Consider the following 17,881-nt stretch of genomic DNA (forward strand, 5'->3'; position numbering starts at 1 on the left):
GTATTGGGGAGAGGCTGCGATCATATCTCCTCTATAATGATAGGGGGTAGGGTGATAGGATGGGTGGGGTACAGGAGGGATGAGGATTATAATGACATAAGGTAGAGTGGTAGTATGCCAGAGGTGGGGTACAGGGATGATGGGGATGTTGATGACAATATGCGCGGTGGTAGGATATCAGCAGTGGGGTACAGGGGGGATGATGATGAGGTGGGGTGGTAGGCAGCTGACAGTGGGGTACAGGGGATGAAGATAATGATGATGATAACGGGGGAAGGGTGGTGGATGCTAGAGGCGGGGTACGTGGGGGACAAAGATAAGAATGATAACAAGGGTAGGGTGGTGGATGCTAGAGGTGGGTTACATGGGGATGATGATGACAGGAGGCAGGGTGGTAGGATGTCAGGGTTGGGGTATGGGGGGGATAATGAGGGCAGGGGGTGGGGTGGTAGGAAGCTGGCAGTGGAGTACCAGGAGGGATTAAGATGAGAATGATGACAGGGGGTGGGGTGGGGTGGTAGGATGCCAGAGGTGGGATATAGAGGGATGATGGGGACGTTGATGAGTGGGATGTCGGCAGTGGGGTACAGGGGGGTGATGATGATGACGTGGGGTGGTAGGCAGCTGACAGTGGGGTACAGGGGGGGATGATGATCATCATGTAGGGTGGTAGGCAGCTGACAGTGGGGTACGGGGGGATAATGATGACGTGGAGTGGTAGGCAGCTGACAGTGGGGTACAGGGAGGGTGATGATGATGTGGGGTGGTAGGCAGCTGACAGTGGGGTACAGGGGGGGATGATGATGACGTGGGGTGGTAGGCAGCTGACAGTGGGGTACGGGGGGATGATGATGACGTGGGGTGGTAGGCAGCTGACAGTGGGGTACAGGGGGGGGATGATGATGATGACGTAGGGTGGTAGGCAGCTGACAGTGGGGTACGGGGGGGGTGATGATAATGTGGGGTGGTAGGCAGCTGACAGTGGGGTACAGGGGGGGATGATGATGACATGGGGTACAGGGGGGATGATTATGACGTGGGGTGGTAGGCAGCTGACAGTGGGGTACAGGGGGGATGATGATGACATGGGGTACAGGGGGGGTGATATTAACGTGGGGTGGTAGGCAGCTGACAGTGGGGTACGGGGGTGATGATGACGTGGAGTGGTAGGCAGCTGACAGTGGGGTACAGGGGGGGATGATGATGACGTGGGGTGGTAGGCAGCTGACAGTGGGGTACGGGGGGGATGATGATGACGTGGGGTGGTAGGCAGCTGACAGTGGGGTACAGGGGGGGATGATGATGATGACGTTTGGTGGTAGGCAGCTGACAGTGGGGTACGGGGGGGTGATGATAACGTGGGGTGGTAGGCAGCTGACAGTGGGGTACAGGGGGGGATGATGATGACATGGGGTACAGAGGGGATGATTATGACGTGGGGTGGTAGGCAGCTGACAGTGGGGTACAGGGGGGATGATGATGACATGGGGTACAGGGGGGGTGATAGTAACGTGGGGTGGTAAGCAGCTGACAGTGGGGTACGGGGGCGTGATGATGACGTGGAGTGGTAGGCAGCTGAAGGTGGGGTACAGGGGGATGATGATGATGTGGGGTGGTAGGCAGCTGACAGTGGGGTACAGGGGGGATGATGATGATGTGGGGTGGTAGGCAGCTGACAGTGGGGTACAGGGGGGATGAAGATAAGGATGATGATAACATGGGTAGGGTGGTGGATGCTAGAGGAGGGGTACATGGTGATGATAATGACAGGAGGCAGGGTGGTAGGATGTCAGAGGTGGGGTAGGGGATGATGATGACAGGGGGTGAGGTGGTAGTCAGCTGGCAGTGGGGTACAGCAGAGATGATGGTAGGGTGGTGGGATGCCAGGAACAGGGGGATTAGGATGAGGATGGAGATGATGACAGGGGTAAGTTGGTAGGAAGCTGACAGTGGGAATATTACAGGAGGTAGGATGCCAGGAACAGGGGGATGAGGAGGATAATGATGATAGCATGGGGTCAGTAGGTGGCATCATATGCCGGATTGCATGCATATCATCACTCAGGGCAGTATGTGTGAGGTCACAGGGGCGGAAGGCAGCGGTAATTCTCGGGGCGCCCTCAGTCAGAAGGTGACGTCACAGGTCAGGATGAGTCAGTGTCGGGCATGGGCAGGACTGTACCTTTGAGGCTGTTAGTTGCAGACTGGCTCCTGGATGATCGCCGGGCATCAGCTCTGACAGGTCCTCCTCCATTTCAGATCGTCCACCCTGTAGTCTGCAGAGGAGATCGGGGAGCCGGGAGAGCTGCTCAGCCACTGCAGGCATTATCCAAGCTCTGCACATAGCCGGAGTCAGAGATCCGCGGTGCACGGCAGCAGGGAGGAGCCGGGGGAGAGGAGTACATGGTTCCAGCCACTGACCTTCCGACCTCGGGCAGTGGTCAGTGACACTCCGCCCCTGGGTGGGGAAAACGAGTTGTGGCCCTGGATGCAAGACGGGGACACCGACCGGGGGACATTCCCTGCAACTCCTACACATGCGCTAGGCATATTAGGCGGCTGCGAGGCCCCTGGGAGTGCAAGGCCTTAGGCGGCCGCCTTATTTGCCTAATTAGAGAGCCGCCTCTGCTACTTGTGATAGTGATCACCCAAGATAGCATGTATGCCATTTTAAACAATTACATTTTTAAAGCTTCTTAAGGCTTGGTTCACTTTACTGCAACATGTGTGTTATGTGGAGGGCAGCCTATTCATTTCAAGTCCTTGACCCTTGTTTAAAAATCCTGCCGCATCGAAATACATGGTGCTGTAGCACCATGTAGTTTGGTGTGCGCTGAAAATGCACATGCTTGCCAATGTGTAGGATTGCCAATAAGAATTAATGGCACCCCTGCAGATCTGCTATAGAGCAGCGTATTTCATTGCGTGTTGGGAATACATGTGATTTTGCACATGTTCCCAACATGTAATAATATGAACCTAGCTTAAGAGCACCATTAGATGCCTGCTTTTACATTTATCAGCAACAACCCCCTCATCTGTACATCATGCTGATTTACTTTTACTTTGTTACTAGCGGCTTGACTACCCTGACTTGTGGGGTAAGCCCTGCCCAACTGCTATTCCCGTGTTCAATGAGAGAATACTTCAGTGGCCAATAAGTGTACTCTTGCTCAGAAAGGAAATGTTTGGAAAGGTGGGAGGGAGCTACTTGCTTATGGATTTCCTTTTGAAGTAAAAAAAAAATACACTTATAATAAACACTGATAAACTGAACTGAGTTCCAAAATGTCAAGAACTTTGAAAACATCAAAAGACATATGCAAGATAAAGAATACACCTAATAGATATCTACCTTCAAGAGCTAACCATTTCCTGCCAAGCATACCTAACTTTGGTTAATATCCCGTGGTCATAGCCTTATAGTCATGCAGAAATCTTAAAGCAAGCTTCTAGTATGGGTAATAATTCCTGATAAATACTCTTTTTGTAGAGAAAATATATTAGAAAATGGTCATGTCTTTTATTTTGAATAGATAAATAACAAAAGGTTTATAAAATAAATTTTAAAAAACATTAAAAAGGACTTAAATGTGGAAGCTTACAAATTTATCTTATGCTACCCTTGTGCCGCGTACACACGACCGGACTTTACGGCAGACTTTGTCCGGCTGACTTTTCGACGGACTTTACGACGGACTTTCCGAATGAATGGACTTGCCTACACATGATCAACCAAAGTCCGACGGTTTTGTACGTGATGACGTACGACCGGACTAAAACAAGGAAGTTCATAGCCAGTAGCCAATAGCTGGCCTAGCGTCGGGTTTTGTCCGTCGGACTAGCATACAGACGAGTTGACTTTTCGACCGGACTCGAGTCCGTCGAAAAGATTTGAAACATGTTTCATTTCTAAGTACGTCGAACTTTTGGGGAAACAAAGTCCGCTGGAGCCCACACATGATCGAAATGTCCGCCGGACTCCGGTCCGCAGGACCAAGTATGCCGTAAAGTCCAGTCGTGTGTACGCGGCATTAGCAAACCTAATTTATTCTACTCTACACTACAGTTTCAAGTGTGATTTTTTTCCATTTCTATTGTGCAATCATTTGAACCCCAAGCATTGCCTGATTATTGCAAATATATGTTTAAACTGCAGATATACAACGAAAACTAATCCTAGATACACTTTTGGGTATATTTAAAATCAGTAAATGTGTTCTTTATTGTGTTTCTGTGTGAAAAAAAGCAGGACAAGGGAGATCAAGTCTTAAGGTACAATTTTCTCCCCAGGAAATAAGCGGCACAGTAGTGGCCTCACCAAAAATCATTCTGAATCTCGTAAGACTAGCAGTCAGAAGAAGAAGGGCCTTGGATCAGTGTTTCTCAACCTTTTTTCAGTTAATGCACTCTTTAAAAATTATGGACAGTCTTGATAATTTGTAAAATGCAAAAGCTATTCTATTAGTTTTACATAATGCAGCAACATCCACACACTTAGGACACCCAGCATTAGAGGTCATTTATTCTTCTAAAGCAAATACACTTTTGCAAACTGGTACTGACTAGTATTCCAATGATTCTCCTCTTTCCCAGTTTTTCTCCATCACTCAGCTAATCTGACCCCAACACTGATGGAGAGGGGCAGAGGAGGGTCAAACAATGATGCTATGGAAGCGACTGACAGCCTCCTTATTAACTGATTATATCAATGGTTGTTAGGACTCCGGCAGCTAGAAGGTTGTAATGGTTCACAATGAATACTTGTGGCTTTGTGTAACTAAAAGGCAGGCTTCATCCACATGGTGGCTTGTATACAATTTTTGAGACATTTTTAGGCATTTTGCCAAGGCATGCCTAAAGAAACCTCAAGGCACCCAGGGGTGCCAATATTGTCCCAACTTTACACTCTCTGGATTAAACTTGCATCAAAAGTCACATCAAAGTAGTGCAGGCAACTTTTCAAAGTCGCTGATTTTCAAAGTCCCAGTTTACATACCTCCATCATCCCGCTGCTCTTCTCTCTACCCCCTCTGCCCCTTCCTCCCTCCCTGTTTGTCAGCTCGGGAGTCTGAGGCATTAACATTAAGAAATCCTGTAATCTGCTGTGTTAAAGGATTATATAACGTGCACTGTGTGACTTTTTGTAAAATTATTACAGAAAATACCTTACTTACTGCGCTACTGGGTGCTCACGTGACCTCCTGCTGCTCTCCTCCCAGCTGACGTCAGTGGGAGAGCTCGGTCCCTCCCTCTGCAGTGCTCGGAGCGGGGAAGCAGAGCTTCGGCAGGTCACTTGAGCACCCAGCGGCGCTGTAAATAAGGTATTTCCCACAATAATTTTACACAAAGACACACACTGCACGTTATATAATTTTGTAATACAACGGATTACAGGATTTCTAAAAATGACTTTACAAACCACTTTAAGCCCCATTTACATGGGCTGAATGTCCATGTGTATGGCACCCATTTGGCCAGCTTCTATCATACAAGCATGCTGAAAAACCAGCATCCAACCAGTGCTCTCAGACAATGGTGAGGAGCGCTGATCAGAGTGTTCTGGTGGGGGGCAGTCCCCCTGTCAGAACACAAAAGCTCAGCAGAGGAGATCCTTGTACTAACTTTGGATAGTTAGTACAGGGGCTCCGCCTGCCACTGGGTTGAATGAAAAAAAAAATTCATAGTGTGTACCAGGATTTAGACATTAGAAGTTAAGGTTGGATTGGTCCATGATTCAGTGTTTATGGGGAAGTATACAACAGTTTCAAACAGGTGTCTATGGGAAACAAAATAATTAAACAGCTTACAAAACTTCACTGTTGCCATAAACAGCAGTGCTTGTGGGTTTAGAACATCCCCACTGAGCAGAAAAACTGGCCCAGAAGTTGTTGTGAGAAGGTTGGATCTCACCTGAAGAAAATAATGCAGAGAACAGAGAACGGTCTTAGATTCAGAGTTGAACCCTCTGAAATATAATAAAAATTGATAGAACTACCAGAGGTGGAAACTATCAAAGCTTCTCCAGCAGAAAAAAGGTAAGCAGCATTTAGAAGAACATAAAAAGAAGACTGGAGTGCCCCCAATTTGAATGGACATAATAGGGTAATGGCATACAGAAATATGGAACAAAATGGCAATTTCAAGGATCAGATTTCTTGGTCAGCGCACCTTGGCCTTTATACCAGCCTTCATTTGACCTATCCTTTACTGCCCCTTTGGTGTCCATGGAGTGCTTTAGACTTCCCAGTGCTTGCCTTGCTGGTTAGCAATAGTTTGTTGCTGGGCCAGTGTTCTCTGCTGTTGGGCCATTATAGCCTGTTGCCACCTTTCTAGCTTGTCTCTTGCCATAAAGCACTATCATCCTGTTGTATGTTTAAAGCTGAAGCTTAATCTGTTTATATTTTGCCTTCCTAGTTTTTTACAACCCCAGCAATATTCTTATTAAATGTTTTTTAAAAAACCTTCTGTTTTTGTTACTCAGCCTATTTTAGACCCATTACCATCATTACTAGATTTCTTTGCTTCTCTATGCAATGCAGGTAGATCATAACTGGTGGGAGGGATTGCCAGCATGCTGTACATTTTTTTGAAAACAGAGATCTGTGGTAATGCTCACATGTGATGTTGAGCCTCCATAATTGAAAGTACTGAAATCCAATGAATGAAAGGAGTGGGTCAAGGACAGTAAGCCTTGCGACGGAAGGTCTAGATGATGCTGGATGTCGTCCAACAAGCAAATGAGGTAGGTTCTATCTGACTTGCTGCAGCTTCTAATGCACATTGTAAGAAATGTACAGTGTGCAGTGAAATTAAACTATGAACTTTCATTATAGAGTATAAGCCTATACATCTATTCAAGTTAGAAGCTAGGGTTGGAATTCAGCTTAAAAGGGTTCTCTTAGGCCCCTTTCACACTGGGGCGGGGGTGGCGGTAAAACTGCGCTATTTTAGCGGCGGTATTCGGACGCTAACGGGGGGCAGTTTTACCCCCCCTGCTAGCGGCCAAGAAAGGGTTAAAACCACCGCAAAGCGCTGCTGCAGCAGCGCTATGCCGGCAGTATAGCCGTGCTGCCCCATTGATTTCAATGGGCAGGAGCGGTGAAGGAGCGGTGTATACACCGCTCCTTCACCGCTCTAAAGATGCTGCTAGCAGGACTTTTTTTACCGTCCTGCCAGCGCACTGCTCCAGTGTGAAAGCCCTCGGGCTTTCACATTGGAGACACAGCAGCGGCTCTTTCAGGGCGCTTTGCAGGCTCTATTTTTAGCGCTGTATCGCCTGCAAAGCGCCCCAGTGTGAAAGGGGTCATACATTTTATTCTACTCCGAATGAAACACAAAGGCAGATATTTATTCATTCTGTAGCACCCTCCTCTACCAATAGGTAGGTGCTAGTAATGGGGTTTTACTATTTAAGCAGGCATATGCTGCAAGCTAGGCCTGTCTGTTTTGATCTGGGGGCTGGGAGTGGTTAGTGTAGCAGTGGGTGTGACCAACAGTGCTCTAGTTCTGAGGCGCCTGCCCTGCTTCCAGGGAGAATGTTCTGGAAGAGGGGCAGGACCTAGAACTGGAGTGGCAGGCAGCTCATGTGGGTGAGTTTACCACAGTGGAGGGCTGGATGTGCCAGGAAGTCTGTGAGGGAACTTTGCTTCTACACGGTCATTTGCAAAGTCTTCATCATTACACGGTCAAGAGTGATGTCCTCACCATTACACGGTCATGGTTGGGGAATGCCTGGAAGCAATAGTCTGTGGGAGTTAAGCAGAGGAGGAGCAATAGTCTGCATGGTGATGCAGGAGGAAATGCAGGAGGAAGATCACCAGAGCCCGCCACCATGTATGCATATAATTTCTTCAGGCTCATATATGTACTAACTTTTAAAACCTTTAAATATGATGACAGAAATTAACTATTCTATGGGCATCCCATATACCCTTTTCCCCAACCAAGTTGTACCCCCCTTATAAACAAAAACAAAACCAGCAAAAGACTGTTCATTGTCTCTGCAAGTGATGTATGGGAGTCTGGCAGCGGGGTGAATTGGTGGATGTTCGTTACTAGTGGCAATTCTATCACACTGCAAGTCAATGCTTAATAGGAGCAGTGACAAATTTATTACAAGGTTCACACTGCATCGCTATTTTCACACTAAAGTTCCTCCCCACCAATCAGGAGGCAGGTCGTGAGACCTGTTTCCCGATTGGCCAAAGCGTCAGGCGAGCCTATTGGATACCTATTGCTTAGGTGGAAGAGAGAGGAGACACGGCAGAGGAACCCGCTGGAGGACACCGGTTAATGCAAGGACCATGCTGGAGGACACCAGAGCCCACCACCTAGATCGGGTAAGTGCTGGACCGCCCTGGGGGGGGAGGGGGTGGTTGTTTGCTGCCGCCCCCCCCAAAAAAAAAAACAGCTGCCACTGATGTGTACATGATTTTTTTATTGTTACTTTATTGCTTGGCTTAAATACAGGTTACATAGTAGGTGAGGTTGAAAAAAGACACAAGTCCATCAAGTCCAACCTATGTGTGTGATTATGTGTCAGTATTGCATTGTATATCCCTGTATGTTGTGGTCATTCAGGTGCTTATCTAATAGTTTCTTGAAGCTATCAATGCTTCCCGCTGAGACCACCGCCTGTGGAAGGGAATTCCACATCCTTGCCGCTCTTACAGTAAAGAACCCTCTACGTAGTTTAAGGTTAAACCTCTTTTCTTCTAATTGTAATGAGTGGCCACGAGTCTTGGTAAACTCTCTTCTGTGAAAAAGTTTTATCCCTATTGTGGGGTCACCAGTCCGGTATTTGTAAATTGAAATCATATCCCCTCTCAAGCGTCTCTTCTCCAGAGAGAATAAGTTCAGTGCTCGCAACCTTTCCTCATAACTAAGATCCTCCAGACCCTTTATTAGCTTTGTTGCCCTTCTTTGTACTCGCTCCATTTCCAGTACATTCTTCCTGAGGACTGGTGCCCAGAACTGGACCGCATACTCTAGGTGCGGCCGGACCAGAGTCTTGTAGAGCGGGAGAATTATCGTTTTATCTCTGGAGTTGATCCCCCTTTTAATGCATGCCAATATTCTGTTTGCTTTGTTAGCAGCAGCTTGGCATTGCCTGCCATTGCTGAGCCTATCATCTACTAGGACCCCCAGGTCCTTTTCCATCCTAGATTCCCCCCAGAGGTTCTCCCCCCAGTGTATAGATTGCATTCATATTTTTGCCACCCAAATGCATTATTTTACATTTTTTCTACATTGAACCTCATTTGCCATGTAGTCGCCCACCCCATTAATTTGTTCAGGTCTTTTTGCAAGGTTTCCATGTCCTGCGGAGAAGTTATTGCACTGCTTAGCTTAGTATCGTCTGCAAATACAGAGATTGAACTGTTTATCCCATCCTCCAGATCGTTATGAACAAATTAAATAGGATTGGTCCCAGCACAGAACCCTGGGGAACCCCACTACCCACCCCTGACCATTCTGAGTACTCCCCATTTATCACCACCCTCTGAACTCGCCCTTGTAGCCAGTTTTCAATCCATGTACTCACCCTATGGTCCATGCCAACGCACCTTATTTTGTACAGTAAACGTTTATGGGGAACTGTGTCAAATGCTTTTGCAAAATCCAGATACACCACGTCTATAGGCCTTCCTTTATCTAGATGGCAACTCACCTCCTCATAGAAGGTTAATAGATTGGTTTGGCAAGAACGATTCTTCATGAATCCATGCTGATTACTGCTAATGATATCGTTCTCATTACTAAAATCTTGTATATAGTCCCTTATCATCCCCTCCAAGAGTTTACATACTATCGATGTTAGTCTAACTGGTCTGTAATTCCCAGGGATGTATTTTGGGCCCTTTTTAAATATTGGTGCTACATTGGCTTTTCTCCAATCAGCTGGTACCATTCCAGTCAGTAGACTATCTGTAAAAATTAGGAACAACGGTCTGGCAATCACTTGACTGAGTTCCCTAAGTACCCTCGGATGCAAGCCATTTGGTCCCGGTGATTTATTAATGTTAAGTTTCTCAAGTCTAATTTTAATTCCGTCCTCTGTTAACCATGGAGGTGCTTCCTGTGTTGTGTCATGAGGATAAAACACTGCAGTTTTGGTTACTGAAGCCCCCCGATTCACTCGTGAAGACTGAGGAGAAGAATAAATTCAGTACCTTCGCCATCTCCCCATCCTTTCTAACCAGATGTCCTTCCTCATTCTTTATGGGGCCAATATGGTCTGTCCTCCCTTTTTTACTGTTTACATACTTAAAGAATTTCTTGGGATTTTTTTTGCTCTCCTCCACTATGTGTCTTTCATGTTCTATCTTAGCTGTCCTAATTGCACCTTTACATTTCCTGTTGCATTCTTTATAAAGTCTGAATGCTGAGGATGATCCCTCAACCTTGTATTTTTTTGAAGGCCTTCTCCTTTGCTTTTATATGCATTTTTACATTGGAGTTAAGCCATCCAGGACTTTTGTTCGCTCTTTTAAATTTATTACCCAATGGGATACATTGGCTAATGCCCTTATTTAATATGCTCTTAAAGCAAACCCATCTCTCCTCTGTATTCTTTGTTCCTAATATTTTATCCCAGTTTATGCCTTTTAGCAAGGTTTGTAGTTTAGGGAAGTTGGCTCTTTTGAAAGCAGCAACGTAAAGGCTTTTTTGGGTAGTTTTAACTGAGACAGCTCTTAATTTCACTCCAACTGACCGGTGGCAAAACAGTTTCATAGTATGATTTGTGCTGCTTTTTTGCAGTAGCACACTGTATTGTCTTTAAGTTTAATAAAAACAAAACACAGTGCACAAAAACACTTCAATGCCTAGATAAGGCTGTAATGAAAGAGTTAAGCCTAGTAAACACTGCTAGTTTTTTTTTTGTTCAACCCAGCGGGCTGAACAGAAAAAACCTGACCGCTCAGGTCGGAGCCGCTGTACTAACAATACCCGCCAGAACGCTCTGGATAGAGAGTCGGTCGGCAGACCTTCTTCAGTCATGCCCCTTCAACAGAAGCCACATGGCCGGCTTCTGTCGGACTGACTGCAGTACACACGAGCCAAATGTCGGCCAGTGTCTATTAAACCTCCTGATGCCGCCCGGCATTTGGCCTATCTGTATGGGGCTTAAGTGATGAGGGTTTTTAAAGAGTATAATACCTTAACATTTCAGATTTCTGACAGGTGCCTGTTGTACCATGTGGCTGTGTTGAAAGCATAGCCTGCCTGTCCCACAATGGCCAAGACTTGCACAGCCATTTACTGGAAATATCAGTTAATTGCTGTTTCTTCACCCCTAGCTCTAAGCCCCTTATGCAGCTGAGAGCAATGATCATTTGATCACTTAAAAAAACAAAAAAAAAAGTGTGCATAATTTTTTTTTATATCTATAAACAAACATTTTGCCTTTCATTTCCATTTTAAATTGAATGGGTTGTTTTACTAGGTAAGGGTTCACATATACTTTAACCATCTTGATTAGGAAGCAATGTAAGAGAGAGAGAGACAAAGCGGATTTTATCATTAAATAATAATTTGAGTGAATTATTTGAGAGACAATAGTAACAAATATTTTAGAGTCACTGCAATAGCCACAAACAATGTACAGCTGCTGATTTTCTCATGAAATAAAAAATAGGATCTACTATTTCAGAGACAACAGCCACTAATTTTGTACATTGCACATTCACTGGAGAGTATGTAAACTGTTTGATTAGGTTGTAATGTAAGACAAAGAAACAAGACAGATTTTATCTTGAAATAAAAATTATTTCACGTGTATTTTTTCAGAGAGATAGAAGTCAGAAATATTTTACAGTCACTACACAGTAAGTAAGCAATTTGATTTGGCTGCAATTTATGAGGGAGAGATGGGATAGTTTTTTATAGTGAATAAAGTATTAGAGTATATGGTGGCAGGCCAAGAGAGAGGGCAAGAGCTGGTAATGGAGGCCGTTCAACAGACGTGGCAGGCGCTGGTAATGGTGGAACACCACCAGAGGTGGCAGGAACTGTTCATTGTGACAGGCTAACAGTGATAACTGGAACTGGTTATAGTGACAGACCAGTAAAGATGACCAGAAACTGGTATTGAAGACAGCCAAAGTCAAGAATAGGTAGCAGAAGCTTGTAACAGTGGCAGGGGTAAAGTGTTGTCAGGAGCTGGTAATGGTGTAAGGTACCTTTTCTGAAGGGGCTGAATAACAAGTGAAATGTAATCAATAGCATCAGCAACAAAGACTTTGTAAATATTGCTGATCCAGGACTAATTCATTTTTATGAAAGTGAAGTGGTCCACAGTGTCAGGGAACAGGCGGATTTTTCTCTTTATCACAAGACCACATGCTATGCTGAAGGGCCTCTCAGACAGCTCATTGTCTGCAGGGCAAGCCAGAAGCAAGCTCCATCCAGTGGTCCAGCCTGGACACCCAGTATTTATGGTGTCCTAACTTTGTAAAGTGTCCATATCAGTCTTGGATTGTCTTAGCATTAATGGAGTTATATACATACAAGTGGTTACAGGGATGTATAAAAAGATGGCAGTCAGACACCAAACACACCTTTACTATAAGGTCCAGACAGCTAATAGAAACATGTTGGACCTCCTAAGAGAGATGTGCATAAGATTTATATTATATTTGGAGTCTAACAAATCAAAATTTCCTTCTGTTAAATAATATGTTTGTCAGATTGTGAAACCTTGTCAGATGGAAATATCGATGCATTTTGAATGGTTGGCAGTAAGAGGGTGTCCACTAAAGCAAAATAAAATACATTCAAGCCCCTTTAGCACACCCCTAAGACCCTTTGATTAGTTGTGTTAATTCTATAAACATTTTTCCCTGGGGACCAGAAAATATATCTGAATTTACAGCTCTGGACCATCAGTGACACCAATACTATTGCCAAAACTTAGAGAGTGGCTCTGATGCATCAGATTGGGCTTACTCTGCAAGTGACTTCAACTCTGGAACCAAAGACCAGGTAAACTTTGCTAAGTACTTTTCACTTTTAATCCTGATCATTTTACTATTGATCATTGTCTGTTTTCTTGTACTGTTTTTATTTACTTTCATTAAAACGATATTTAAAAAACACTAAGCTGAATCTCTGAATGCTCTAATCAAGATTTAAAGAACGTTTTGCCTCTGTGAAAGCATACCGTGGTTTAATACTCTCTTACATTCTATTACAGGGCTGGTCCTGGTGATATTAACCACATGTCGACTGCGGTATAGCCAAATGATGGCTACAGCCCAGTTGTCCAGTTCTTGGAAGGCGTCAATAGATGTCCTCCCAGAACCCTGCCTCCTGAGCACCTCCTGCAGTGTGCATCGGGCACGCTTTGTGATCGCTGTGTTCGAAGGACACAGATAACAGATCGGGGTAAAGAGCTAATCACAGCAGCCATCTACCTTGTGATCAGCTGTGCCAAATCACAGCTGATCACATGTAAACAGACTTGCTGGTTATTGGCAGCCCTTTCCTCCCATGCTGTGTCTGTGGTAGGAAAGGAGAGCTATTAACTGGCAAGCCTGTCAGCACATCATTTACACTGATAATCAGGGCTTTGATCATCAGTGAAGCCCCATCAGTGCAATAAGTGCCCATTAGTGCAGCCTAACAGTGTAGCCTATCAGTGCCGCCTATCAGTGCTACCTAATAGTGCCCATCAGTGCCACCTATCAGTGCCACCCATCAGTGCCACCTATCAGTGCCCATCAGTGCAGCCTATCAGTGCCCATCAGTGCGGCTCATCAGCACACATCAGTGAAGAACAAAAATTACTTATTTGCAAAATTTTATAACAAAAATGTTTTTTTATAATTTATATAGGCTCTATTTTTGTGGAAAATAATGATAAAAATATCATATGGGTACAGTGTTACATGACCGCATAATGGTCATTCAAAGTGACCCTTGGGGCAGTGCCATCCAGTGGTAGGATGACGTCTTCCTCCAGTCCTCAGCAAGATGCCTCTGCCCCTGGACAAAATCCTCTATAAAACAGTTTTTGATGTTTATGTAGCGCATCCTGCATATGAGCTGCTGGCGAATAGTGATCAGCCACCCTGCACAGCCAGGCACACTGAATTTCCACAGGCTCGCTTGAGACAGGAAACAGTCCAGCAACTTTGTTTTTGTATTTTTTTAGGGGTTAATAAACTTGGATGGGGATGGGATGATTATTGGATGCCCACTTGACTGGAACAAACTTCTTCAGGGACACTTCAACTATACAGTGGCGTAGCGTGGGTTGTCAGCGCCCGGGGCAAGGCAAGTAATTTGCGCCCCCTAACCTGCGGACAATTCGCACTCCCTGAGTCTCTTCCCTTCCTACAATAATACTGACCTACCTGACCACTAATCTGATTCCTGTACTGACCACTACACTAACCTCTACACTGACCTACATGATTCCTATACCGACCACTACACACTGACCACTACACACTAACCTACCTAATTCCTATACTGACCACTACACTATACTAGTACACTATACAATACACTGACCTATCTCATTCCTATACTGACCCTTACACTGACCTACCTGATTCCTACATCGACCACTACACTACACACTGACCTACCTGATTCCTATACTGACCGCTACACTACACACCACACCAACCTACCCGATTCCTACATCGAACACTACACTACACACTAACCACTACACTATACAATCCACTATACACTGACCACTACACTACACTACACACCAACCTACCTGATTCCTACATCGACCACTACACTACACACTGACCACTACACTATACAATCCACTGCACAATCCACTATACACTGACCACTACACTACACTACACACCACACCAACCTACCTGATTCCTACATCAACCACTACACTACACACTGACCACTACCCTATACAATCCACTACACAATCCACTATACACTGACCACTACACTACACTACACACCACACCAACCTACCCAATTCCTATACTGACCACTACACTATACTACTACACTACCCACTACACAATACACTATCCACTGACCACTACACACCACACTGACCACTACACTAAACACCACACACTGACCTACCTGATTCCTGTACTGACCACTACACTATACTACTACACAATACACTACACTACACTATCCACCGACCACTACACTACACACCACACTGACCACTACACACCACACCAAACTAACCTACCTGATTCCTATACTGACCACTACACTACACTACACACCACACTGACCACTACACACCACTAACCACTACACACTGACCACTACACACCACTAACCACTACACACTGACAACTACACACTGACCACACTACACTACACACTAAACACTACACACTGCCACTACACACTGACCACTACACACCACTAACCACTACACTACACGCTGACCACTACACACCACACTGACCCCTGCACACCACACACTGACCACTACACACTGACCACTACACACTGACCACACTACACACTGACCATTACACACCACTACACACCACACTGACCACTACACACCACTACACTACACACTGACCACTACACTACACACCACACTGACCACTACACTACACATTGACCACACTACACTACACACTGACTACTACACACTGACCACACTACACTACACTACACACTAACCACTACACGCTAACCACTACACTACACACCACACTGACCACTCCACACCACTACACTACACACTGACCACACTACCCTACACACTGACCACACTACACTACACACTGACCACTACACACTGACCACACACCACACTGACCACACACCACACTGACCACTACACTACACACTGACCACTACACTACACACTGACCACTACACACTGACCACTACACTACACACTGACCACTACACAATACACTATACATTACCCACAGACCACTATTACTCAATACACTACATGCTGACTGCTACACAATACTCTACCCACAGACCAATACACTACCCACAACACTGTACATTACACTATACACTAACTTTCTGACTGCTCCCTCTCCCCAGACCATATCTACTCCCCCCGGGCCGCGTGAGTCTCTTACCTTTTTTCCTTCCATCTGCTCTGCCTCTGCGCCACCGACTGTCACACTGCCTACCCCGGCAGGGGCATGATGATCAGTGACCTGGGCCGGAGAGGAGGAGAGGAGGAGAAGATAGCAGCCACAGACTGCCTGCTGTGACGGGGACATGGTTGGTGACCCGAGCCGGAGAGGAGGAGCAGGAGAAGACGGCAGCCACAGCGAAGGCCAGCCCCACTCCCCCGCGATTGAGGACAGGCCAGCCCCACCTGCCGCACATGACCCCTTTCGCCCAATCACAGGGCGCCAGGGGCCGACCTGAGAATTAACATGGCGGCCGGAGCGCGAGGTCACAGAAAATAGAATTTATATGTATGGAGAGAGGGTGACACATACTGGAGCAGGATTTCGCCCCCCCAAATGTTGCGCCCGAGGCCTAGGCCCCCCTCGCACCCCCATGCTATGCCACTGCAACTATATACACTATCAGTATACACTCCTCTTCCTCTAGCACATCACATGCTTGCAGAAAACAACACAGACCCCACTGGAACACTGTTTGATGAATCTGGCGAGGCACTTAGCCAGATCAAGCAAAAGCCCTTTACAGGCAGGGACCGTAGGCCGCTTTGGTGTTTAGAGAAAAAGTCCAGTGTCCAGCTACATTCCTGTGGCTACTGATCCCAGAACCAGCTCTTCAGGCACTGCCAGCCCACCTGGCTGCAGCTGCCCCTTTCACTAGCCCTCCTAGCTAATCTTCCCACAGTCCTCCCAGACTGTCACACTCACCAGCCACCCGGCTGTCTTCTCCCTGGAGATCTCTTGGATGTGCTAGCTGGCTCCTGCTGTCCTCATTCTTGATCCTATGCCTCTGGACAGGACTCCTCCATGTGTCTTGAGAGGATCCCTCCAGTACCCAAGCCCCAGGCCCGAGATCACCCCCACTCAGACTAGGGGGCTACCCTCAATGGCCACCAATAGTCTCCTCAGCACTCCATCTCCAGCTTCCACCAGAACTCCACACTGCCCCTGCTGGCCTGACCCTGAGTATTTAAGAGAGGCCTATCCCCTGCCAGCCCATTGACCCCCATAAGCTCTGCTAAATAAGAGGAAGCCCAACACCTAAACTCCTGAACAACAATTCCAAATGTAATCCCTAAAATGACCATCCAGCACCAGACCTTCTTTAGGGCTGTTTGCAACAATAAATAGGAATAGTAAGAAGTTGATAAAATAGACATAAAGTAGGACAAATTTAGTCTGTGCAGCAAAAGGCAGATAATAATAATTTTTATTCGTTATTACCTAGAGAGTGGTTTATAATTAAGTCGCATGGTAGGTCATTTGTTAGAAAGTGAAGAGTTGTAGTTGACTAAACGCCTAGGACAGTTGACAGTAGGTAGGCAGACATTTTCCCCTCCGTTATAATATGGGTGGATGGGATATAAGAAAGCATAACTAGATAGAGTGGAGATTAGAACACCTGTCAGGTTTTTATTGCTGTTGGCTCCCATTAAAGAGATTCAGCCTCTCTATTTGTCCTGTTTACCATTATCACTGAGGGTAAAAGTAAAAGAAAATCCCAAATTTCAGGAGGATCCTAGAAAAATATTAAAGGGGAAATCTTCCATTGGGAACACTAGTTCTGGTGACAAGTCCTGGAGATCTTTTCTCACACTTCCTGTTTTGGCTATGGGACAGGAAAGAAAAACTGATGGGTATGGGACACTCCCTTACTCTAGCCGAAATAAAAAATGTTTCTAGTTCTACTTTAAGCCTAATTTTTAAAACCATTTTGTTAATCGCTCTCATTTTTACTATGTACTGTAGATTTTTTA

This window comes from Aquarana catesbeiana, linkage group LG01 (genome assembly GCF_042186555.1).
Source record: "Aquarana catesbeiana isolate 2022-GZ linkage group LG01, ASM4218655v1, whole genome shotgun sequence".
Lineage (NCBI taxonomy): Eukaryota > Metazoa > Chordata > Amphibia > Anura > Ranidae > Aquarana > Aquarana catesbeiana.